This window comes from Homarus americanus, unplaced genomic scaffold, assembly GCF_018991925.1.
Source record: "Homarus americanus isolate GMGI-L3 unplaced genomic scaffold, GMGI_Hamer_2.0 scaffold50892, whole genome shotgun sequence".
Lineage (NCBI taxonomy): Eukaryota > Metazoa > Arthropoda > Malacostraca > Decapoda > Nephropidae > Homarus > Homarus americanus.
Genome location: NW_024738391.1, coordinates 11,619 through 39,087, shown reverse-complemented (window position 1 = coordinate 39,087; position 27,469 = coordinate 11,619). Strand labels below are relative to the sequence as shown.

General features: G+C 43.8%; 1 long non-coding RNA gene across 1 annotated transcript; it reads left to right on the top strand.

Annotated features, from left to right (window-relative positions):
• Positions 1-8,007: 8,007 nt before the first annotated feature.
• LOC121874044 lies at positions 8,008-27,414 on the top strand. Its single transcript, XR_006090338.1, has 3 exons — positions 8,008-8,182; positions 27,002-27,085; positions 27,282-27,414. It is a non-coding gene; the product is annotated as an uncharacterized LOC121874044 (long non-coding RNA).
• Positions 27,415-27,469: the final 55 nt, after the last annotated feature.

Sequence of the window (27,469 nt, the reverse complement as noted above, 5' to 3'; positions counted from 1 at the left end):
TCTTTACTTATTTTCTTATTTACTTATTTTCTTATTTCTTTACTCAACAGTACTATTCAGATCTTTACACCTTACTGCACAACCTTTACTGGTGTTACACATTAACATCAGCCTCAGCTCCTTGGCCCTACTCACAATACATAGCACATGGCACTCATTGTAGATCTCTGTAATTCTTCACACCTACTGGTGGTAATGCGGCATTACAGTACAGTTACAAAGACTTTACTCAACATAATCGTTAATACTGAAACCAGCAGATACATGGGCATATTATTCAACATGGGATAATATTTCCAACTAATTATCCCTAACATACATATTACAACACTCTCTGTGACATATACTTCTAAGGAGTGTTTCAAGGAGGAACACTGGGCTCAAAAGACTGCTGTTGCGGTCGAGGTAGCCAGACACATGGCGAGTCTGGGTCGGGCAATTACTGAGTGTAGTGGGGCATATTAACTGTTGTTAATTGCGTGCCATCGTTTCATATTGGATTCCCTGCTGAGTAGCTACTACATCCGGGGTAGCTGTCGAGTGATCCAAGAGTCACAATTGGATCTGGAGAATGTGGAGAGCGTCAGGGGACGGACTGTGGGAAGCATAACAACACACAAACAACTCTCTGTTCAGAAACGACAGAGTCATATTTACGCGTAGTAATTTTTACACTGGGTGAATGCCTATAACCAATCCGTTAGGCCACGAACACCGATGAACACTGATATTTACTACAATTCGACTGAATCAAACTGAATGGCTACACATAAACATACCTGAAAAACGTGGGAGAGCGTCAGACGCCTGCCCTGGTGATGCAGGGGCATATAGGTTCCCTGAGTTGCCAGTGATCGCCATCACGCAATGACAATAATTAAAATAACTCTGTAACTGTTACTCATTCAAAGATGACCCTTGAAGCTGACAAAGGTCTATGAATTACTCAGTTCATATACACAGACCATCTAAGATTGGAGCTTTCCCAGGAGAAAGGGAATAAACAATGCATTGATAACTGTCTTCACAAAGGCGGGACTCCTGGGAGGGAACAACAAGCATAGCGTCTATGGGGGAAAAACACGCTTTCAGGGTTGCTAACCCACCCATGTTTTGCAGGTGGTTGTTGTGGAGGTGTTGTTTGCTGCTGGTGGCACTGGGTAGAAAAGCCGGTGGTCAGGAGCGGTGTCGTACCTTATAAGGCGGGGGTAGGCGTGGTAGATAGCCGACCTCGGCCTCCGGGCGGGCGCCTGGGAGGCGAGGGCTGGGCCCAGTGTTCGGTGCTTAGGGGAGAACTAATTACAATATACACGTTGGATAAGATCAATTTTGCAAAAGCTCAGGGCTGCTGCGCAACAAGGAACTATTCACGGAGGCGTTAGATCTCGAGATTATATGACAGAATAGTTCAGGAGATTAATGACTTTCTTAAACAGACAACTGACAAACTCTAACTACACTCATCAGATTCTCTCTGATGTTTGGGGCAACAAAATAATCTGACTTCAGTAGCAATTGAAACTCATGGTTATTCTTAGGACGATACCATGGGTATCATCGTTTTGTACTAGCAGACCAACACTGCCACCTACCCAATGTTACTAACAATAAAGATACAGTTAAAGCTTCCCCAACATCACTCATTAAGGATCTGCATGCTTTTTTAACTGTAATCAAACATATCTATGCTGACTCAAACAAGGGTGTGTTTCTTCTCACATTCAAATTCATTTTATAGAGGTTGGTTTCAGTAAATCAGAGAAAATGGGATAACGGAGGACTGAGGCGTCTGAAGGAATGAGAAAAAACGGACTCTCAGATGGGGAACTCCAAAGGAAGAAAGCATAGCTACATGTTTTGTGGGCGGCTGAGCCGCACACATGAATCGCCGGATTTATAAATAACTGACGCAGGGCGACCGCGGTCATTACACAGACGGCGTGAGATTTCTTTTGCAGCATGCACTGCCTGATGGTGCCCGGGTGATTTCTGGCATTTGAAGCAATCGTAGGGCTTCCGGGACGAAGGGCTCACTTCGTAGGATCCCCCAGGTTTTGAGGGTTCATGGTGCTTGGGGGTGGACCTTAGTGCGTTATGTGAGCACTTGTTTTGTGGCGGCCATCTTGTTTGTCGGGGAGAACATCTCTCGGCTTTCTTTAGGATCTTCAGATGGTTCTCCAGCGGTTCGAGGGGTAGCTCCTTTTGATAGGAGGACTACCGACTTGATCAGTTTCTGGGAGAGTCCAGCTTGGTTGGATGCAACGGGTGGTGGAGTTTTTTTAAAGTGCCGAGGGTGGTGGTGGAGTCCTTGTTCTTTGTGGTGGATAATCATCTCATTGTTTAGGTTGGACCGCACCGGAGAACCGCCCAGCTGTGGACGGAAGCCCATCTCTGTGATGGCGGCATATGTCATTTTCGTGTCCGTTTTCGAAAGAGATCCGGAATTTTGTAATGTCGTTAGCGAGCTGGTGGTGATGGGTGCTGCTCTTTGGGCTGCTTGGATTTGATTCCGTTTCCGTGAAAGCATCGTCTGCTTTTTTTTGTTTTCAACCTTCGTCCGGTTGTCGTTCTTGTGACGGTGGCAGTGGTAGGAGTTGTTGGGGCGGTGGCAGTGGTGTGGATGGCGTTGTTCTTTTGGTTTTCAGGGCTTGCTGTGGAAGGCCCACAGCTGGTCCGCTTTCTGTGCGGAGCCTGTCGTGGTTCGGGTCGTTGGGTTGGCGGTTTAGCTGGGGGTCGGGTTAGGAGGGTGTACGCACTTCATAACTGGTGGTTAAGTGGGTGTTTCTTCTTTGGAGGTTTTTCTGTTGTTCAGGAGCCTACCTATTCTGCTGAGTAAGTAGCAGGAGGACTTCACCACTCCCCCACTGGCTGGTGGTCGTAGAGTGGTTCCTGAGCTTTCCCTGAGCCTTCTGTTTTAAAAAAACTCTATTTTAGTGGGGAGTGTGACTGCTCACTTATAGACGGAGCAAGGTGCCAATTGGGTAAAAGATGAGGATTGCTACTGCCTTCCAGGTGGACCCCTGCACGATCACGCCCAGTGTTTTCCTGAAAGACTGCAGAGGGATGGATTCCTTGCTCCATCTCGTGTCTGCTACACCATCTCCGGGAGGAGGTGAATAGTTACAGGGGGGGACTGCAGAGATCAGAATACACTTTGAGGGTGCGGTCCTTAGGCCACAGAGCTAAAAAGGAGAAAAATAGTGAAAAGAGAAGGAAAGAGCTCAACCATCGCCTGGAATATCACGCTTATAGCTGCCTCCAGCTGGAGTGTGGGTCATTCTCACATACTAGTGAGGAGGGCAAGCATTGCTCGATAAACTGAAAAACGCTCGTGGAGTTGCTTTTACGACGTGAGCAAGCCAGTGGCGGACGGTCTGGTCAGGCAAAGTTGGCCTACAATGGCAGTGCAGCAGAGAAAGGGCAGAGGGTATTTATATCTCTCTGCTGGCTGTAGGTTTTAGAGGTGTGTGAGGTTGTGGGGTTATGAGATAGCTGGGTTCACACTCAAGATGGACGGAGAAAGGTTCACTATGTGCTCTGTATACATATTGTATTGATGTAGCGTAATGCAGCTTGCTGCTGGGTAGGCAGCATGGTTACAAGCGCTGAGCAGAGAGAGCTGCTGGTGAGGGACGCCAAGGTCGCCGGCGGAGCGTGGAGCCAGGCTGGAGCGCCGAGGAGGTGTTGCTTGTTGCGGCCGGGTAGAAAGAGGGTGGTCACATGGGTGAGGTCTTGTGGCGGCGTAGGCGCAGCTGATAGCTGACCCCGCCTCCTGCCAGGCGGCGCTGGAGGCGAGGCTGGGGGAATTCGAAAAGGGTCGGCTATTCAATCCATAAACGGCGTTTGTAGGAGGAATTCACTACAATATCTCCGGCGCGAGTGTTGGAGGTTGGCAGGGCTAAGGCTCACATGTGAGGCAGAACGGTGGTGCATGCTTAAGAGGTGGAGACATAGAACGGCGAGGGCGTGGATGTGAGCCGGCCGTTAGGGGGGGGGCACTCTGTTCAGGATACACGAGATCTGGGGAGAAAAGAGGGAGAAGGAGGGTTGTGGAGGCGAGATGAATAATGTGCTTCTCATGACAGTACAGAGTCCCTCAGTTGCGCCTGCTAGGAGGTGTGTGTGGGTCTCTGTCAGAGCAGGGGCTGCGTCAGGAAGAGGGTCCATGACAGCAGCAGGGTGCAGGACAGTAGTGGGCAAGGTACTCTGAGAGAGAGAGGGGTGTGTGGGTCCGGCTAGGAGGCAGGGGCCAGCCAGGAGGAGAGCGGCAGGGGTACTGCTGGGCTGTGGGCGACGTCTGAGGCAGGACGGTGTGTTGGGGGGTCGGTAGGACGTGGTGCTTGGGGCAGGAAGATAAACCTGGTTGCTGAGCGCAGAGGCAGCGCAGAGCTGTTTAGGGTGTCTAACCTGCTGTGTAGAGACAGTAGTTGCAGAGCCGATGAGAGCTGCCTCTGAAGGGGATAAGCCAGTCTTCCGTATGTTGCTGAAGACTGGGAGAAAGTGATCAGCTTCTCCTCCATCCTGTGTGGAGTGGTCACCTGGGGGTCACCTATATTTCAGGGGTTATGGAGACATTCACACTCAAGATTGATGGAGAAAGGAAACTCACTATGCCTCTGTATACACACAGCCGTATGTACAATGCAGCTTGGTGCTGGGTAGGGCAGCATGGTTAAGCAAGCATTGAGTAGAGAGAGAGCTGAGCTGGTGAGGTGGTGCCCAGGAGGAGGGCACGCGCTTGAAGTGACGCTAAGGTCGTGCCGGCGGGGAGCGGCTGCCAAGCTGGAGCGGTGGAGGAAAAAGCGGTTTAAGTTGCGGCCGGGTAGAAAGAGGGCGGTCGCGGGGTGAGGTCTTATAAGGCGGGGTAGGTGTGGGTTGATAGATGACCACCATTGCCGGAGCTGGAGGCGAGATCGGGGAATTCGAAAAGGGTTTATTACTTACGACAAACGGCGTTTAGGGGAGGAATCCAATTATTGGCGTGGGAGGTAGCGGGGGGACTGTGGTAGAAGCGGTACTGTTCTGTTCTCGCAAGCGAGATGTCACGTTCGATTCCGGGCCGGTGGAAGTTGTTTGACTTACTTTGAAAGGCTCCTATTAGTCCCTGTTCACCTAGCAGTAAAGTGGCACCTGTAAATCGAAAGCTGCGACCTATTCAGGGAGTTGTTGGAGCGCCCAATGACTTGATGACATAAACCACTGACTCTTTCAGGGCTTATGCCCTGACTCTTTGTAGGCTTCATGCCCTTAACTCATGAGACATAAAGGCAAGCATAAATCCAGTGATGTTTCTCTGTTGGGCGCTAAACGCTTGCGCTTCTACCCATGTTGATGTAGGGAAAGCCAATAAAAAAAAATACAGTGTGAGCAAAGGTCATGATTGGCTTGGCACAGACAGGAGAGGAGTTATAGAAGAGCAGCAAATACCAGAAAGTGCCGTGGGAGAATCCTTGGGTCTTTTTTCAGGCATTCTCTTTCAATTTTTTTTTTCGTTTTCTTGGAAGTTCTGTTTCTGAGAGGAAGATAATAGTTAATACAGGGCTGCCTCATTACTCATGCTGTCACCCAGCGTTAGAGGCGGCGCTGAAGTTTGACGGGTTCTGAAGCTGTAAATGTGGGTGCGATGCGATCAAACATCATGTTTGACAAACAAATGGATAGCATCTGGAATTCAATTAAAAGTAAAAAATGAGACACAAAATTTCTTGGTCATATAATTAGGGGTGAGGCCCTGAGGATACACACACACGGGCAAAGCTGAGGGCTGCAAGCGAGGTCAAGTCAAACCCAAAGGCGCTTACTTGCCAGCAAAGTCGAAATTGAAACGCGAGTAGGAGGCCACTGTACCTGGAGGCTTCTGAAGATGAGAAGGCAGATTCTGGAATTAGGATAAAGCTGAGGCATTGAACAGCTTTTCTCTCAGTGTTCACAAGAGATGCAACTAAACTTCCTGCGTTTGAGGACAGAGATGGTTCTGACACAGCACTGACCCACATTGTGTTCACAGAAGAGGGTATTAGAAATAAACTGTCCAGGCTAAAGGTCCATAAGAGTCCCGGAATCTTGACATGATGCATCCTAGAGTGCTAAGAGAGTTGTAGCAAATTTATTTTCTGTTCCTGAAGATCCTGTTTTGTCCGATGAAATGTAAATGCGTGGTCCTGCGTGAATGGAAAGTGGCTTATGTGAGTCCTATCTGGGTTAGCGCTGATCGCTCTGAACAACTATAGACCAGTAGCCTTGACCCAGCATATTAGCGTAAAGTAATTTGAGAGTATTATCAGAAATGCAAAAGATTGCCAACATGGTTTTATGCCGGGCCCCTGTTAAACACAATTGCCAAGGTATTGGATATTTGGACCCATATTCTGAACGGTGGTAATATCGACAATATTTACCTAGATTTTGTCAAGGCTTTGACAGGTACCCACGAAAGCTGAAAATCAAACTGGAAGGGTACGGAATTCGGGAAATGTCCTATGTGGATAGAAGACTTTCTACATGACCAGCAGGTGGTGATTAATGAAGAAATCGTCATCTGTGCCTGTCACAAGTGTAAGTCATGGCGAGTGTATTTACTTTTATCCTCTTTCGCCACTGATCAGCTTTGTTATGCTTGGGCGATCGGTCACGTCTTTTCCTTTATATTCTTCACCAAAAGGTCGGCTCGCTAGCCGCCCGGGCGATCGGTCACGTCTCTGTCACGCACTGTTGGCAAATACTGGGCATGCACCGGCTCCTGAATGTACCTGAACCCGCTCCAGTGTTGGTCAAGTCTTCTCTTGAAAGAGCTCAGTGTGGTGCCGTCACAACAAGAAATCGTCATCTGTTCCTGAGTTTACAACCCTCCTCCGAAAGTGGTTTGGGCCAGCTGTTGTTTGTTTGTTTCATAAATGACATGCCTGACGTTGTACATTCCTCCATACAAATGTGTGCCGATGACGCCAAGTTATTTCGGGAAATTAAGAACCAAGCGGACTGAGAAGAGCTGCAGAAGGACCTCTGTGGGCTCCAGGAATGGTCGAAGAAATGGCTGCTGAGATTCAATGTCACGAAGTGTAAGAGGATGCACCTGGGGCGTACCATCGGTAAGGAGGCGTATCATATGTCCCAGCGGGATGAAGAAACTGCGCTAGTTGAGACTGTGTGTGAGAAGGACCTAGGTGTGTATGTTGACAATGAGCTGAAGTTCTCGGGCCATTGTGAGAAGAAGGTAAATCAGGCAAATAAATTATTGGGTCTTATAAGAAGGTCGTTCAGATATCTAGACGGTCCGTCCCTCGTGACGATCTTCAGGAGTGAAGTGCTTCCCCATCTGGAGTACTGTCACCCCATCTGGTCCCCGAGATATGCTAGGGACTGTCAGTTGGTTGAAAATGTTCAAAGGAGGGCCACCAGACTGGTGCCTGCACTTCGGCACCTCAACTACCCTGAGAGATTGGAGCGCCTGAACTTGCCTAGCTTATACTACAGACGGGCAAGGGGGGACCTAGTTGAGGTGTATAAGCATCTCAGGGGGCACTACTTAGTCGAGTGTCCTTACTTGGAGCTGGCAGACGCTCGCCCCACAAGGGGTCACAGCTCAAGATTGAAGAAGCCACAAGTCCAGAAAACCGTGAGGGCAAACTTTTTTGGAGTGAGGGTTGTAAACTCTTGGAACAATCTACCAGAGAGTGTTGTGACGGCACCGAGTGTGAGCTCTTTCAAGAGAAGACTTGACCAACACTGGAGCGGGTTCAGGTACATTCAGGAGCCGGTGCATGCCCAGTACTTACCAACAGTGCGTGACAGAGACGTGACCGATCGCCCGGGCGGCTAGCGAGCCGATCTTTTGGTGAAGAGGATAAAAGTAAAAAAGAGCCTCAGGAGGGCCAGGGGTGGATGAATGAAATTAAAAACCGAGTCCATAGAGATACAAAACCTTGGAGGATATGAGGACCGTACTCTTGATTGAATCAGAACCATCCAATTTTCAGGTAACCAGAAAGCACTTCCAACCAAACCTAATTAACTATAACCGCCTCAAAATTGTTAAGTTTACATTGAGCAAAAAAGGTTCAACCAGCTGGTGAGATGAATCCGAATCTGAATTCTAGGTGAGAGTCAGCGAGAACGGACAGTCTGTGCCGCAGCAGCTGAGAGGTGACAGACACAGACGTCAACATTGAGCTGAGTCGAGCTTGTAAGTTTTATTCTCTGTACTGTACTGCCTTTTTTGTTTTACGGGGATTAGTCCACTCGGGCACAGGTCACTGACCCACATTAGGGCCTTGGGGGGGGCGAAAATTAATAATAATATCTAGTATTATAATTATCATTACAACAATTAATAGCAAATTAATACAAAATAATAATAATAATAATTGTAAGTAAATACAAAATCGAAAAAAAAATAGATCATGAGTGAGAAACGATATACATTAATGTACGGTCCGACTAATTACCCAAATGGTACCCAAATGTAGCAGCAATGAAGTCAAATAATGGTCCTACATGAACAAATCGGACTGCCAATCACTTCTCGACTGGTATTTGGTGTCACAAAGTCACAAAAAATTGGAAAACTTACTTTAATCTGAGTTAATAGGTCGCGTGCATGTACCGAGGGAGCGAGTAATTACCCAAATGTACCCAAATGTAGTCGCAATGAAGTCAAATGATGGTCCTACAAGCGTAAATCGGGCTGTGAATCACTTCTAGATTACTATTTGATGTCATAAAGTCACAGAAAATTGATAAACTTAATTTAATCTGAGTTGTGTTGTGTTAGGTTAGGTTAGGTCAGGTCAGGTTAGGTTAGGTACATGCACTCGATCTATTAACTCAGATTAAATTAAGTTTACCAATTTTTTGTGACTTCGTGACACCAAATACTAGTCGAGGTTAGGTTAGGTTAGGTACATGCACTCTATCTATTAACTCAGATTAAATTAAGTTTACCAATTTTTTGTGACTTCGTGCCACCAAATACCAGTCGAGAAGTGATTGGCAGTCCGATTTATTCTTGTAGGACCATCATTTGACTTCATTGCGGCTACATTTGGGTACATTTGGGTAATTACTCGCTCCCTCGGGGGAGAAAACGAGTCATCTAACCTAACCCGTAGGCCTAGCTTAAACTAACCTAACCTAACTTAAATGTTTCAGTAGTTTAAAATTTTGGGGCGTACAATACCTTAGTTAGAAGTAGAAGGACCAGGGATACCTAAGAATTTGATAGAATGATCGTCTTGCTCGTAAAACTCGGCAATAAACTTAAAATAATCGTAGGAGCACGATTGACAACCAACTTCCACCACGGCCATTGTCAGACTGGTCATTGAATTTCAAATCCGTACCCAGGCTGCTTCCTTTGAAAAATTCAAATGTGATTGGTAAAAAAAATCTCGAGATATCGATACATAAATGGTCACGACTCGATGATGTCAGTTAATATTGCGCATGTGTGATCCATAATTAACGCGGCTTCATGCCGACAACATCTCGGAGATGAAGACGAAGTACGTAAAATCAATAAAATTCAATTGTGTTGCTATTTCCCATTCCGTCTGTTATATATGGTGTTCAAAATGCTCAGAATAGGGAGATCTAAATGTTTATAGCTTTCGGGCTCGCTATGTCCTAAAGTAAAATAATACCGGGTCTGTAATTATTAACAAGTGACCCGCCGGCGATTTAGCATAGTAAACTATTATAAAACACCACACTTTAACTTTTTCTATAATGGACACTCGTAGTTTGTGCAATTTTTTTATAACCTAACCTAAAACCATTTTATAGAGGACACTCATAGTTTGTGCAAATGTTTTTTTAACCCAACCTAACCTAACCTAACCTAACCTAACCTAATCTAATCTAACCTTAACAGCATTACCGCTGAGAAGACAAAGTAGTGAGCACCTTAGGCTTCAAAATATCTACCAATGAAGCATTTGAACAAGAAATTATGGTAAATTTTTTCAAGTGGACAACCTTGGATTTTTGTTGAGCAATGTGTTTTCCGATGTTTTTGTTGTCACATGAACGAATTTGACGATGATTTTTGTCGCAAATTAGCTGTTTTTGAGTTATGCCCCCCCACCTTCAATATGGGGGACTCGAGGGAAATCAGGGTTTTTGGATAGGGGGAAGCACACACGGCTAATGGGCGGCAGAAATCATTGTCAAATTCCTTCTAATAACAACAAAAAACATCGGGAAAAAACATTGCTTAATAACCAGAAAGCATCAAAGCTAAACTAACCTAACAACGCAAGAAGTACAAGCGTGACTTTTGCATAACCGAGCGTGACGTAGAAACCCGAGTGATAGTCCTGACTGACGCGGGAGATTTGATGTTGTACAATACAGTATTGGAAAAAATTGTATTAACGACTATTCTATTGCCGTTATTAAACATTTGTGAGCATATTATATGGAACAAAAATGTTTAAAATGGTCAATTACTTTGATTGGTGAGAAAAATTGATGAGGTTCGTTGGTTGTCTACTTGTAAAAAAATACTGAAATGATTATCATATCAGAAGTCACTGATGAAAATAGAGTAATAAAATAAACACAAAACAAATGACTCGTCAGCAGGTCAATCATCAATATTAACCAATCATTTTGGTCATCCAGCGAATTTTAGGATTTTAAGTTTTGGAATCGGTAGTTTAGACCCAGTAAATATTCGTCCATTGGCTATCCTCAGGTTTTGATACAAAAATATATATTTTTTTGGTGTTTTATGGTGTGTTTTACTCGAATCTGACCTTATTCCTTGTGTAAGTAAACAGTTTTTGCAAAAAATTGGAATTTTTATTTGTAACAAACTGCTAATTTGTACAAAATGCCGGTCAGGTTTGAGTAAACACCATAAAATACCAAAACACAAACTGATCCTATCCTATCATATCCTAACCTACAACATATACAACCTAGCTTACCTGCTACTGTGGTGGAGGATACAACTGGGCGATCTGAAGAAGGAAGTGGTGCAGGATGGTTTCTTGATTTTTAAAATAAGATTGAAATGAAAAATTGAGCAAATTATTTATCATAGTGGTCCTTCCTGATGCCTGAACCAAACACCCAGCTTTTAATATCTTTCCACACAGGTATGGGAGAGAACACTTATCACATGCTCTCACAAAAGCCTTCAAAATTTGAAATTGCACGGTGGAAGGCTGGTTAAAAATGATTGGCCAGCCAGGTCACACGACACGATACTTGAAGGTGATTGGTAATTATTTACGACTTCACAGCCGCTGAATTTTTATATAAAACGAATTTAAAAAGTCACATTTTCACTGTGTTTTATAGTGGACACTGTCGTAGTTTTGGAAAATGCATTAAAAAGTGGTTATATCTAATTTATACCTAACCTAACCTCAGTTGATAAGAAAAACAAGTGTTGTTAGAAGACCTCAGCAACCTAACCAAAGAAACGTACCTGAGGCTCAACTCTCCAGACCCCCCGGCTTATTAAACAGAAAGAAGTTACTATTATATGGCGGAATTTTATGATTTTTGTGTATGTGAGGGTAGCCGCTTGATCCGTGTGGCTCATAAACATACACTGGCGTCGATCGGAGAAGACTGGCTTTGTACTGCTGTATTGCACCGAGAAAGACAGCGTAGTGTGCTCCTGACAAAGTAGTGTGGGCCAGACAAATTAGTGTGCGCCTGCTCGCCTAATTATCTACCAAACGAAGCAGTTTCCTTAAAAATTATTATTATATCAAAACTCGCTGATGAAAATATAGTAAGAATATAAACATCAATAAAAATAATGCGTTGGCTGTGAAGTCCTTCATATTAGCCAAAGCTAAAAATAATTTATTCTATAGCATTTCTGTTAGAAATTTATATTTGATGAGTATTTTAACCAATAAAATTACCAACAATATTACTTGTTCAAAGTGGGCAGGGCTTTGAGGTAGAGGGAAAATGTGGGGTAAAATACTAAAAAAACCTTTTGAAAACCTGATCTAATGTTTCCTAACTGTGAGAGGTTTGAATAATAGACCAGGTTCTTTGGAGACTTTACTCTTGCAGCGTCAGATGGTGACTGGCAACCCTGCGCTGCCACAGACAAACTCCCGCCTGCACACATGGGAAAACATATCGTATGATGATACTCTATCTCACATCTCCCCCCAAGTTAAAAGGAAATGACATTGCACATTTGAACTAATGAAAGGAAAACAATGCAATCATAAAAAATAATGCAAGAAAAAACAAAACAATGACATGTTCGTAAGCTCGGAGAGAGCGAATAAGAAAAAGAAAAAACAAACAAACAGAAAGGAAAAAAAACCCTCAAAACTGATTTTACACCACATAGTCAGCCAACCAACCCGGGTGCCTGCAGCCTCTCCCGGGCCTGGCCACGCCCAATTAGGAAGGGGCCGGGGGGTGCGAGCGAGGGCGCGGGTACGGAAGGCACCGCAGAAGGGGGGCCAGGAGGCATAGCATGATGCACCACAGGGGTAGTAGGCAAAGGGGTGGCGCCGCATCGCAGGTGGCATCTGTTGCGGATGGACACCCTGCCACTGCCAGTAAACCTGACAGCATACTACCTGTGAGGGAGGGCTTCCACCACTATGCCCGTCCTGTCCCAGAGCTTGGTAGTGGCGTCCTGCACACGCACCTGCGCGCCCACAGCTAGGGGAGCCAGCTGGTGGAACACCTCCCCCCCTCGACAGAAGGATCCTTCCTGGGCTTCAGACAAGCGCATCTCCCTCAGACGAAGTGCCCGCCGCCAGTGCTGGTCCACCTTAAGGTGCTGTCTGGCAACGGGAATGAAGTCACAGAGCTGGCGGCCGGTGGCAAGTTGGGCGGGCGACTTGTTCACCCCCCGCAGAGGCGTGTTCAGGTACTGGAGGAGGGCCTGGGATGTCCTATCACAGTCCAGGCTACCCCCGGGGCCAGTGTTGTCCCTGAGGAGCCTCTTGGCGGCCTTGACCCCAGCCTCTGCCCTGTCATTGGACTGGGGGAAGTGGGCCGACGAGAGCCGCACCTCGACCTCCATGACTTGAAGAAATCCGTCATCTCACCGCTGGCAAGGTTGGTACCTCCATCCGTGGAGATCTGCTCGGGTGCCCCCCACCTCGTGAAGTAACCCAGCAGACGGGCGATGATCTTGCCTGAGGTGGCCTCGTTGGGGAAGTGGGCGATCTCCAGCCAACTGTGAGTCGGTCAGCATATGCTAGGTACGTGTGGCCCTGCAGGTGGAACAAGTCGGCCACCACCTATTGAAAGGGATAGTCTGGCGCGGGGGTCAAGACCAACGACTTTGGAGGCTGGGAAGGGGCGTGGGTCTCGCAAGCAGCACACCGGAACTGATGATACTGCAGGTCACCCTCCATGCCAGGCCAATAGACAGACTGCCGGGCCTGCCTGAGCATGGAGTCGAGGCCCTGGTGCCCCACGTGCTGGTTAACGGCAACCCGGTGGCGGAGGGAGTCGGGGATGACAAGGTGCACGCAGCCCTGGTCAAAGGTGTAGGTGACCAAACCCCTGACCACAGCCAACCTGTCCCTCACCGAGAAGTACAGGCGCAGACAGGCCACCTCCTGTGACTTGTGGGGGTGCCAGTCGCCCGCCAGCACCCTCGACACTAGAATCTGGTACACTGGGTCGTCCGCAGCTGCTTTGCACACTGTGTCTTCGTCCATAGTGATGCAACCATCCTGATCCAGTGCTGCAATTGTGACCGCACACACTGCAGCGCACAGGTCCTCCTCTTGGTCCATGTCCTCCATGTCGGGCGGCGCCCTGAGGGAAGGAAAGTGGGATAGGGCGTCGGCTGCACAGTTCCGCTTCCCTGACAAGTATTTGACCGTGAACTGGAACTGCAGGGCCTTCTCCTTGAGCCACATCTGTGAGGGCTCTGTCCCCTAGCAAGCCAACTAAGGGGCAGTGGTCCGTCACCAGAATGAGGTTTGGACAGCCAAGGAGGAACAGCCTGGCCTTGCGCAGGCACCATACCACCCCCAGGGCCTCCCCTTCTACTGCAGCGTAGCCGGCCTCGGCCGTGCTCAGATGCTGGCTAACGCACATAGCCAACCGCCACCCTCCCCTGCAGCAGAAGGGCATCTCTGGAGAGGCACAGACACAGTATTGTTGCAGGACGACGAAGCCGTTGCCCTCCCTGCTCCAATCCGTGACAGCTGCCGTAGGCCTGGCTTTGTCGTAGTACACCAAGCCGTCCCTGGCCAACTGACAGATGGTGTCCTGTGCCTGGCGAAACTTGAGCCGCAGCTGGTCGTCCCAATACACCCACTTGCCCACTGGCTTCTTGAGGAGCTCACGGAAGGGCTCCATCACAGGTGCAGTGGCAAGGAAGGGAGCCAACTGGTTAACCAGGCCGTGCCAGGACCTGATGTCAGTGATTGATGGCTGATCAGGCATGGGGAAGTCCTTGATGGCTGACAGACGTTGGGCAGTGGGCTGGTAGAGGTCCCACCCCAGGAGGAAACCCACAAACTCGGCTTCTCTCCTGCAGAACAACAACTTTTCTGGCTTCAGTGTGATACCTGTGCGAGTGCAGGTCTCCAGAAAATCGTAGGTGTGCCAGAACGCCCCCTTCACACTGGAGTCATAGAGGAGAGTGTCATCCACACACTTGTACTTGCGGGGCACATCCTGAATGGCGTCATCAAACCTCTTGGTGAAGGCATCTGATGCTGAACAATGTCCCATGGGCGTCCTGCAGTATCGAAAATGGCTCCACTGTGTGATGAATGTGGTCAGGCGTCTACTCTCCTCCTCCAACTCCACCTGATGAAATCCCCAGAAGGCGTCCTCTACGGTTTTGAACGAGTGCACTGGCACCCCAGACACCATGTCGAATGGTGCAGGTGTGTGGTGCGTCTCCCTCAGACAGCTTACATTGAGGCGTTGGAAGTCTCCAGTGTGTCGGGCTGACCGTTTTTCTTGGCCACCACGACCATCCTGGCGCACCACTCCGTAGCCTCACCAGCAGGCATTGGCTGGATAACGTCTCTCCTGACATCCTCTTCAAACTGGGCCTTCACCTCCGCTTCCCAATGTTTCGGAACGGGAGCAGGTGTGTGACGGGCGTAGGGGGTCGTGCTGGGCGTTAGGTGATACGGTGAGGGGGACCAGTCATGACTGGCAGTGGGGACCTGCTGGTGTTGAATGTGGTGGATGAAAAGTGCGTGAGCAGCCATGCCTCCAACCTGGCCACATTCTCCTCCAAAGGAGGCAAGGTGCATCTCAACTGGCCTAGGAGGGACATGACTGCTCCCAGGTCCAGGGTTCGGAGGTAGGTCGTCGGCAGTGTGCTGCCCCCCTCTATTGCCCACGGCAGCCACAGCACTCCTATGGAGTGGGAAGTTGACAGGCACCAAGTTGAGGCACTGCAAGCCTCCAATGACAGGTAGAGGGCCTTGGCAGTCTGCACGAAGTAGACCTCCTGGACGGTGGACCCCTCGCCCACACTGAGGCGGCAGGGGGCGGACCCCAGACACATGAGCTGTTTGTTCACCACATCCCTCAGGCCATTATGGGCCCGAAGTTGCCCAGGACACAAACCGATGTCCTGGAGCAGGGATTACCCTGCCACACACACCATAGCACCCGTGTCAGCCACAGCCAACAGAGGGATGGTGAGGGAATTGCCCCCTGCCTGGGTCACGAACACTTGTAACCTGGGGTGGCAGGATAGCTGGGCTGTTGCCACTGTGACAGCACCTGACACATCCACAGAAGCACTTAGGGCTGTCTTACTCCTACAACACCTTTTGAAGTGACCAACCTTAGAGCAATTGCGACATGTGGCCCCACTTGCAGGGCAGTTGCTTTTGCCGGAGGCATGTGTCATGCCGCAGTTCCCACAGTGCACGCGACTGGGGTGTCCAGGTCGGGCGGCAGCTACCTCAGACTCACCCGTAAAGTCATCACCAACCGCCGCTGCCTCCGTGGCTGTTCCCATCACTGCCTGGCCAGACATATGACACAATACACCAGCATCTCTCACTGCTGCCTCAAATAACATACATTTGTTTCTAAGCACTTCAACACTATTATAACTCAAGTATCCCTGGAAAATTTCTCTTTTCAACACTGGGTTACTCAGGCCCACCATAACTTTACGTAATAGCATGTACTCAGAGAGGTCTTTATCACAGGTGGGACATTTATATTCACACTCCACTGCCTCTGCGAAGCATCGTTGAAAATACCTTTTCATGGGCTCCTCTTCACCTTGTTTACTGTTGAAAAATTCGTTCCATTTCACAGCTTGTTTGACGATTGAAGAACTATTCCACTGATGCCGTCCAGGACTTCCTTGGGCGAGAGCTGCTCCCACTGACCGCTGGGATATCTCGAGTCAATCACCCTTTAGAGTGCAGGGACACAGTTCAGGCGAATGTGAAGTGTGGCCACCAGCTGTGACCATCCGTTTAACATCACCCACGACTCCATGGACCGCCTCCACGTCCTAAACGCCGCTGCTGGCATTTCTGTCTCACACTTCTCTGGAGTGACCGCTGCTGAGGGCTTCATGGCTGGCGTAGGGGCATGACCGTGGCCGCCAGTAGCCAGAGTCGGCATCTGAGCCATCAATGCACTCATGGTCTGCTGCTGGGCGCGTGTGGTGTTCCCCGCCGGTGTATAGATGCCCTGGCATCCCCATGAGGGCGTCGCGAATCGTGGACAAGTAGGGGCCATGTTGGCACCCTCGTCAGGGCTGTTATGGCGTGTCGAACCCTGGCATCCTACTCACTGCGCCATGTGAGAGGTTTGAATAATAGACCAGGTTCTTTGGAGACTTTACTCCTGCAGCGTCAGACAGTGACTGGCAACCCTGCGCTGCCACAGACCTAACTCCCGCCTGCACACATGGGAAAACATATCGTACGATGATACTCCATCTCACAATCTCACACTAACCTTTATAAATCCTAAAAAAATATGCAAATGTACCTTATTCATGTTTTTGGTGTTTAGTAGGTGATGGTGTTTTTGGTGCTCAGATGAGGAGGGATCCATAAACTTGAAAGTGATTCTGAAAATTTTTACAAGTTATGAAACATTAGGTAAGGTTTTCAAAGGTTTGTTTGGTGTTCTTTTTAAGGATTTTACCCCACATTTTCCCTCTACTTCAAAGCCCTGCCCACTTTGAACAACTGATATTGTGGGTAGTTTTATTGGTTAAAATACTCGAGAAATATAAATTTCTGACGGAAACATTATAGAATAAATTTTTAGGTTTTTGCTCTTTCTTCGTATATAAGACTCAATATACAAGTAGGTGTTAGCAATTTCTGAATATATTAAAAAGACAGTGGATATTTTGCCATGACCGGCTAAGTTCCTACTAATGCTCTTTTATAGTGAGTGCTCTCTGATTGGCTAATCGTGCATTACTGGCGAACGCGAGAACTATATTTAACCATGCCTCTGGTAGCACTTTGCACTGTACAGTACTAACAAAAACAAGGTAAAGATTCGTTTTAGGTTGAACATGGAATTTCATATTTCTGTTTATATAAGGACAAAGCAAAGAAAACTATACCCCCCAGTTAGGTTAGATATAGGTTAGGTTACATTAAGTCGGGTTAGGTTAAATTAGTTTTGGATATCTAAATACAGGGATGACCGAAACTATAATTTTACCTCCTAACCTAATAGGGGGGGGCTCCACAGTCGTTCTGGGTATGTACCGCCACATATGAACATACATACTAAAATATTAAATATGTCACTTATACGGAGTTAGTGCCCTTCAAGAGAAATGTCGTAGAATTGTCAAATTTACCGATTGAAACTATAACATTCACAAGATTCGTCAAGTGGCAACAAGTGAAATACTGATATCTCCATTAGCTGGAATTCCTCTCAACCGGAACTTTCCGATAGCCAGAATTGAAATTTTCCGAGGGGCACATTTTCTGGAAAATTCTGAGAAAATTTTCCTGGTACAGTGGTCCCTTGGTTAACGAACACAATTCGTTCTAGAAGGTTGTTCGTTAACCAAAAATTCGTTAACTGAAACCATTGTTTCAATGGGTTTTTGAGTAATTGGTTCCAGCTCACTGAAAATTACATACAAACTAAAAATAAATGCAGTAAATTACACTTATTTTGAGGTGTGCATGTAGAAGGCTCCTGGTTGATGATGATGATGATGGGAATTAGAATGGGGGTGGAGGAGAAGGGAGAAGAGAAGGCATTGGGGTGGAAGAGAAGTCACCCCATGCCTCCATTTCACCCATAAAATTTTAGTTCACTTGGTGTAATTCAAGATTATTTTCTTTAAATCAACACTGCACTGCATTATATATTGTCAATATGTAAAATAAACTTCAGAATGACCAATAATTGTACTGTAAAAATGTAAAAATAGTTTATGTTCAAGAGAGTCTCAAGCAAGAAGCTTCCTCCACAGAGCAGGGACACACACTGACGCCATTTTGGGTGTGTTGAGTGGCTGTTTGGCGCGCTAAAAACTAGTTCCCTGTACTTCAATTATGTTAAATAATTGTTAAAATGACTAAAAACTTTAATACAGTATAAAACTTGGAAAATTATTGAATAGTACAACCTTCTTGATATTTACTCAAATGGTAACGAATTTAAGCCCTAAAACTGATTACTGTATTGGCGGACTAATACTACAGCTGGTGAACAGGCGAAAACATGTTGGGAAAAATTCATAAGGAATTCGTCAACCAAAATTCTTTCATTAACCGAAGTGAAGAATCTTATGGAAGGTAATTCGTTAACCGAAATTTCGTTAACCGAGGCGTTCGTTAACCGAGGGATCACTGTACCTGGAAAATTCTGAGGGTGGGGGAATTTTATTCCGGGTTTGAGAGATGAAAATCAGGGACATTTCCTGGAAATTCTGAGAAAATTTTTCCGGTACAGCACCTGGAAAATTCCAGGGATGGGGAATTTTTTTCCAGCTCTTAGAGATGAAATAATGCATCATTTTGGAATATTCTGAGAAAATTCTGGTACTTGGAAAATTTCCGGGGTTGGGGGATTTCTTTCCGGGTTCGAGAGATGATATAATGCACAATTTCTGGAACTTCCGTGAAAATTTTCCCATTACTACCCGGAAAATTCCGACAAATTCCGGGAATTAGGGATTTTTTTCCGGCATTGAGGAAGTTGTCTTGTTATTTGGAAATCTCTCATTCTTAGAACTGCTCTCCACCAGTTGTTGTGGCTTACGGAGATATCACTATTACGAACCATAAATCAAGGTACGTACTGTAATTATTCAGATAATGACCGTCCACTATTTTTCATGGAAAATGGGTTTAAAAAGCCGTTTTTTTTCTAAAAGACAGTTTTTGTGATATAGCTTGGACTGCGACGTCAGCAATGATACCTAGGTATGTTAATTTCTAGCCAATTCGCCAGGCCATCATACAGGCAATTAAAACATCTAATAATTACTTAATAAGTAATATTGGGAGGACACGTCGCTACCTGGCTTTTAATTGCAATTCTCAAAACCCCCTCCTTCACCACCCACTGTACGCATCACGACCCTCATCTCTTGCCTCAGAGCGAGCAGTAAATAAAAGTCAACTCTCGAGGGGTGGAGATGGGTGGGTTATGGACGTCGCATTCCGAGCTATATCACAAAAACTGGTTTTTAGAAAAAAAAAACGGCTTTTTGTTCAAGCTCTGAATGTGACGTCAGCAAGAATACCCGAGCAGGAGGTGGAGAGGGAGGTGACTTTGCATACAAGGCTCCGCTGACTGAGGTCCAGATTATATTATAAATCTTTTGGAATATTTCCAAAATTAGGAACATTTACCGGAAGGTAAAATGTTAATTTACTCATAAAGGATACTCATTTTATTCTGATGAGGAAGAAGGTCCTGGTAATGGAGATTGACTAGGTGGGGGAGGGGAACCCAGCACCACCACATTTGAAGCATCTCTCAGAGATAGATGAAGATAGCTGTCTTTGAAAGTTTTTGAAGATCTTCAAAAGTCCATTTCCTTGATCTGACTGAGACTCATCTGCCACAGAAAGGCCACAAACCCTGCATATTTCCTAGTGTCATGTGCCAAAAATTTCTTGCCAGGGTCTGCTTGATTCACTAATTGAGATAAGGATTTTGTCAATTGACTAGGAGATAATTTCTTACCATCCCTTGATGAGAAAACATAAGGGCCTCTATTAGTGAATCTGGTTAACCATTCCTGAAGATTTTTAACTGGGCACAATATGTGAGGAACCCTTGTTTCGTCCATTAGACGTTTTATCCTAATAGGTTGAGCTTAGAAATTTTCCCTTTCATTTTTTCTTAGAATCTCCGTAGGAAAAAGGATAACATCCTCCTCAGAAAATACCAATAATGATGGATTATTGGAAATTGAAATCAGTTCACTGATTCTCATACCCATTGCTATTGCTAGAAGGAAAGCTGCCTTCTGGAGTAATTTATCCCTGTTCAGATTTATATTGTAATTAGGCCCCATAAGAAGATTAGTAACTTTTTCCAGAGACCAAGGCGGGATTCTCTTGGGTCGAGGAGGTCTCTGAATGAAAAAGGACGATCTTAGCACTTGATAAATCCTTGGGTTCAAAGTAATATTAAAACCCCAAGCCAGAGGGTCAACCAACGTTGATTTATAAGATGCAATTGTCGATCCTTGAAGGCCTTTAACTCTGAACAGAAATTCAAAAAATTCTAACACAACTGTTTCCGATAATGAATCCGGAGTTGTTAACTTGATAAATTGTTGAAAAAGATTCCAAGCTTTCTCATATTGAATAGAAGTTTGGGGTCTATGACCTGCTAATACTTGGTTAGCTATATTGGAATTACCCAACAATCTATTTAAATTTTTTTTGAGAATCCCCGCATGACCAAAACTAATATGGACCTCCACGGGTTCAATTGACCGCGTAAATGAAGACTATACTGTAATGTGAAAATCACCATGAAGATGTATATTTGTTGACATTCAGTAATCTGAATTTCATATCAACTTCATATTTATATTACTTTATGCAAGATCATTTTAGAAAAAAATTATAATTGTCATCATGATAATAGCCTAACATCGTATTTACCCGCCTCTAGTTAGTCATTGTCAAGTTGTCAACACTTCAAAGAAACTGCCATGCTGAGAGGCTATAGACGTAGATGACAGGAGTTATGACCTCACATGACGGGGGGGGGGGGGCATTTTCATTTTATTCTACTCTTATTATTTTTATCTATAGCTGTGTAAGAGAGATTTAAAGAGTTATCCCTTTTTGTGTATATATAAATAATTTAGTTTTCCAAGTCTTTCTGTCTTTGTGTCTCTCATATTTCTTTGCTTATATTTTCTAATTTAATATCTTTTTCAAGTCTTTATGTCAATGTGCTTATTTATTTCATTTCTTCATTTATCTATGTTTCTCTATGTGTTTCTATTTATATTATTGTATTTTCTATTTTATTTCTGTCTTATATAACCATCTTTAATTGTCTTATTTACACAGTCTTGTTTCCTTTTCTATATTTGTGTCAGTGTCATTGTTTGTTTCTTGTGCCTTCCTCTTACTTTCAATTTATCTCATGGTTTAGTTATATTCTATACAATGGATTAACCTGGGATAACCATTTCATTCTTTAAAATTACCTATAAAAATAATTACTATACTCAAACAGGTAGTCTACCACCACCCAGGCTTTTATTAGAATATAACTGATAGTGTGGTAGACTCAAGCTTTTGGCTCGTGAGTTACAGTAGTTATTTTTTGAGAACCAACTACCAAGTCTATTTGAAGGAAATGAGCGGCAATACTCATAGTTTACTAAATCGATATTTATTAGATGAAGAGTGGACAAGATGTTAATTTAAACACACTCGGATAGAAATGTAACGCAAGGTCTTACTTTACAAGTAGCAAAATAAATCTTCAATTCTTGGTTTCAACATTCAACAGTGATTAGATTATTTCCTTGGCCATACAGATGGTTACTTTACACACTTGACAATATTTTATTAGAACTCAGTTGGTAGTACATATGAATGATGTACAGTATAGTCTCGATTTATGCGGATTTGGTTTACGCGTTTGGTCATTTACGTGGCACCTTGCCAGACCGACAATTTTTATTTATGCGGTTCGTTCCATCATTTACGCGGGCAGGGTGCGCACAAGGTTACCAAGTCAACAAAACATTACAGAGTTCTTCACCCGCCACCCACCACAGCCAGCCCAAGTCAGTGATAGTGAGGATATGGACTTTGAGGGGTTTGACAAAGAGGCCCTGCAAGCCTCTGTGGTGGATAGTGATACAGGTGATACAAGTGATACAGGTGAGGGCCAATAATCTGCCCTCTGCCTCAGAACCAACCCCAATCCCCGTGTACCCAGCCATCTCTTCTACTAAGTAAGTGTTAAAAAACCTAATATTATTGATATTTCTCTTAAATATTAATTGTGTGCATACCATCATAAAATTAAGATGTTATTTTTACTACAACGTTACGTAACGTATTGTGTCTGGGTGAAGTATAATTTGTTTATTTACTGAAGATATTTGTTTATAGCTCATAAAATTCATAGAAATTACCCGGCCAGAATATAATTTACATTACTGGAAGTCTTATAAGATAGTGATTAATTTGAATATAAAGAAGCTCAAATTTGCATTAGACATACAAATTTTAGATCTATAATTTAAGAATTTTATTAGAAAGAGTAAAATTTTATCTTTTGTGCTAAATATATGATGTTTATATTCAAATTATTGGCAGTCTTGCAAGGAATCCAGCAATGTCAATTATATTATCCTAAACATAGTCTGAGGTATTATTTATTATTAAACCTAAAAACCTAGTGTTTTCACCCAAACATTTCTCAGAGAGGGAGGAGCCAGCGAGCATGGGAAGAGGGGGGGGGGAGAGTTGAGTCCATTATTTGAATGGACATTAACCAGCAACTGTATTTTTCTTAAATATTATTTGTGTGTGCATACCATCATAAAATTAAGATGTTATTTTTACTACAACGTATTATTGTGTCGGAAAAAGTGTAGTTTGGGGGCCGGCCCCGTCTCTATTTCAATTAATCCCATATATTCTGTTATTTCGTTTACGCGTTTCTCGTTTTACGCGGACCTCCGTGGGTTCAATTGACCGCGTAAATGAAGGCTATACTGTACTCGCAACCCACATAAAAACGTTATTACTGGTAATTTCAATATTTATGAGCACAATACTCAATTTGGGACAATTATATTTCTGCTAATTGTCCCCAATCATGTACAACAATAATGGGTAGGACTCAGTTGGTAGTACGTATGAATGATGTACTCACAACCCACATAAAAACGTTATTACTGGTAATATCAATATTTATGGGTTCACTACTCGACATGGCATAACTATTTTTCTGCTAGTTATCCCCTATCATGTACCACAATAACACTCTGCTCCATGTAATTGTGAGGAGTACACTAGTGTCACACCAACAAATGAAGAGCGCTCTTAGGTCGGTTGTAGTCTGACACACGCCAGAGAGCTCATCTCAAGGGTGTTAGTTCCCAGGGCACTAGACATCATCGTCCCATCTAATCTCGAGAATGATGCCGTTCTCGTCATGCGTTACGCTAACTGGCAACTCAGGCCTGCACCGATTGCCAGAAGGGCTGCGTCTTGTAAATGACAGATTTCGCATATAAATCAGTGCTGAACCGACTATGAAACCCAGTGTGTGATTCAGGTAAGTTTCTTACATCTATTGTTACAATCTAATCAGAGTTGACTTGTCGAAAAAGTGAATTGACATCGAATACACACGTTATCGATTTCTAACATCGCATAATGTCGAACATGGACTCTATGGGTATACGTTTAGATAGAGAATGAAGTTAACATGTTCTTTTAGGAGATTAATGGCTTTTAAAACTAGATAAGCTTCAATCATTAACTACAAACATCAGTTCTCTGTTGTGAGCATCAGAAGATCTAATCTCGGTGTATAAAACTGTTGATTAACCGCCCACATAGGGAAGGCTAAACGGATAATCCAAGGGTCGGTTAAATAAATAAAGTCTGCAAATAAAACTTACATTTCAAAGTACCTATCTATTGCCTCATTTATCTCTCTATTCATTTTTGTTCATTTCCACCATTCATTGATTTACCTTTAAACATTAACCACTTTTAGTAAATAAATATGAACCCACAAAAACGTAAATAAAAATGGAAAAGAATCGAAATATGATATCTGAAAGGAACATTGGTCGGGTCTGACTTTCTCATTCCATTTGGGGTCTCAGATTGTTTATCTTACTATTGTTTAAACATACTTGATAATTTTTTGCATTTCTGTTCTTTATTTATTATTATTATTATTATTATTATTATTATTATTATTTTATTATTATAGATTAATTATTATTATTATTGAGGTCAAAATCAGCATCATCTTAAAAATGAATGTCATCATCATTATCATCATCATCTATCTAATGCTGATATGAATATCATCATCATCATCATCATTATCATTATAATTACATTATGCTTTAGGCTGATGTGGGTCAGTGGCCTGTGCTGGGGTTTTGGGATGGAATGGTTTAATCTGAGTTGGTTAATGGAGTTGGGTTAATCGGAGGTTTTTCTTGGAAACTCGCTATCTGAGGCGATATTAGGATATTCTTCAGCGGACTCAACTCATATTTGACGTTTTTTATTAATGGTTGAGCTTTAGCGTCACTCACGAGGATCTTGATATGTTCATCTATCAAGACATATTGCAATTGTAAAATCATTGGGTTCTCTCTCGAATTTAAATCTCTAGTGGAAGTCAACACTAGTCTATGAGACAGTGGTTTAACCTTGTTTGCCCCGCACCGCCATATGTCAGAATCATTTTCCCCTCTTTCCTTGTCTGCTCCAAGTTGCATTCAAATAATATCATATACAATCTTCTTATTTTTTCCATATTTATACATTTATTTTACATGGATTATGGTGGGTTTACAAATTAAATGCCAATTAAATGTTGATGGTTTTATAAAACTTGAATAAAAAATAGTTTTTTTTTTTATAATGAATTACTTAACAGGATAAACTGAAGCTAAATGCAATAAACCAAAAGTTCAATAGAATACCAGGATATTGTAATTTATAATTAATTTTTTATGCAGATGAATTTATCAATGAAACCCATGATTGTTTCTTCAATTAGGATCGTGTTTTTGAACAATGTCTGGTCATTTTCTACCTCTAATCTACTACGTTGCTTCGTTTTAATTTGCAACAGAGTTGAAAAGCCTGACTCACAAAGATATGTCGACACAAACGGAAGCAATGCACAGATAGCTCTTTCTGCCACTTTTGGGTAGGAATCGCACATCAAGGGCCAAAATTCTGTGATTGATTTCTCATCGAACATATCTCTTGCTCCCGAATCAGTTTTCCCCCCCCCCCTGAAAACCTGAATTCCCCCCCTGGGGGGAATTTCCCCCTGGTTGAGAACCCCTAGTCTATGAGATACATGAAATGGAGAGAAAACAGAGGGTTCAGGCATCCTGAAGCAATAAGAAAACGGACACCTTAGATGGGGGACTCAATAAAGGAGGCATGTTTTGTGGGCTATTGAGAGCAATATGAATTGTCTAATTTTATGTTAACTACTGTAATGTCTACGACCGTGGTCATTACACCGCCACTTACACCAGAATATATGGGGGGGGGGTACCCGGTAGGCTTGGTGATCACAGGTGCTGGATCTGAAGCAGATTCACCGAAGAAGGAATTAGACATTAACATTACCGTTGACAAAATTTGCCATCAAGCATCCCAGATGGATGCTGATATATAAAGCAAATTTGTTTATTTAAGGGTTATTGTGTAAATATATTATTTTGCCTAGAGTATTTATCTGACCATCTGCAATCTTCTTAGATTTACCTTCAAAGTCAAGATAGTTTATTTCTGTAAGTGGAAGGCAAATTGTCAGAATTCTCTTTTCTAAGTTAATATTTCATTCAATCTCAATGACTTGGTTTGCTAGTACTGTACATGAAAATAGCCCAAAAAACACCAGCACTAAATCTTTTGTATAAATGAGGAACATCAAGCTGAAATGGTGAGGTGAGGTTATTGGGATGACAGGTTATGCATCTGGTAAAGTATCTTGACTAGGAGTCAGGTGTGAGGTCCATTGTATTTTTTTTTACCCCTAGAGGTCAACTGTAGAGGTTAAAATTTATTCTTTGCATATTATGTGATCTTGGCCAGAGAGGGGTTGACACAAGTAACAGTATGAATTTCGGGAGGTTCCATTTTCTTAAATGCGTGAGCAGACCTTATATTCTATAGGTCTTGCTGACGGTTAGCCAGCAGTACCTGGGGCTGAGAAGACAGAGAGGCAGAGGTGGTACTTGTCAGAGGTTCAGATGAGGTCATTATGAGAATAGGCCAATAGGAGGGATCAGCATGCACCTGGGCTCTCTAAGGTTAGGTCATTCTGGGAACAGAACTGTAAGAGATCAGGTCTGCTGTGACATCACGATATGGTCAGTGTGTGTGTGTCTGTGTAAAGAAGAAAATTCAAAGCCAGGCCTGTGGGTTCAAAGCCAAGCCCCTCAAAAATGGCTTCCAGAAGCAAAAGCCAGCTTCAGCCCCATGTTTGCTGGGCACCACCTTAAAACCTGTAATATTTTGAAGGGATCTACTAATATGTTCATTTTCATGTACTACAGGTATAAAATAATAATTTTGTCTGGGTGAATGGAAAAATATGAATTTGCAAAGATCATACAGTATTTGCATGTCCTTGCAAAGCATCGAGTCTCTTATGTTTATGATCAAGTTACCAAGCTATGTCACATCTAATAACAGATAAAATGAACCACCAAGACCTATTTTAACAATCTTAGATTATTTTTCAGTTAGTTGTGGTTGGTATGTTGTCTGACCCAATCATTAACAGACAAAACACAAGTTATATGGACACTTTATCATTACCTGTATTTTTGTATTTTCTTTGATGCAATTTCCAGGCAATCGTTTGGTCCCTATGGGAAAGTGTACCCTCTTCCTCCTCGTCCCTTCATTGATGTGTATAAACTGACCTTTTCCTGCAGGTACGTATACTAAAGGACCTGAACCATGCCAGTGCAATACATTACAGTATTTAATTTTGACAAGCATTTTTCTTGCTCTGTTCAATTTTAACAGCATCACAATACTGTATGTTATAAACACAACATAGAATTAATTTATCAGGCCCTTGATATATTTTTCTTGATCTAAAAAGACTGTTATAATATTTTATTACAGAAAATGGTGGAAGTGCGAGCTCAAGTGTTAGGTGGGCCAGTGCACCTTGCAGGTGACACAGTACAGGTCTGCATCACCATCACAGTTCCCTCATTAGATCCAGCTCTTCGAGCTCAGTCTAGGTAAGCTGCTCAGTATTTTATTATTAGCAAACTCTTGAATGAAGATAAATATTAAGAAAACAATAG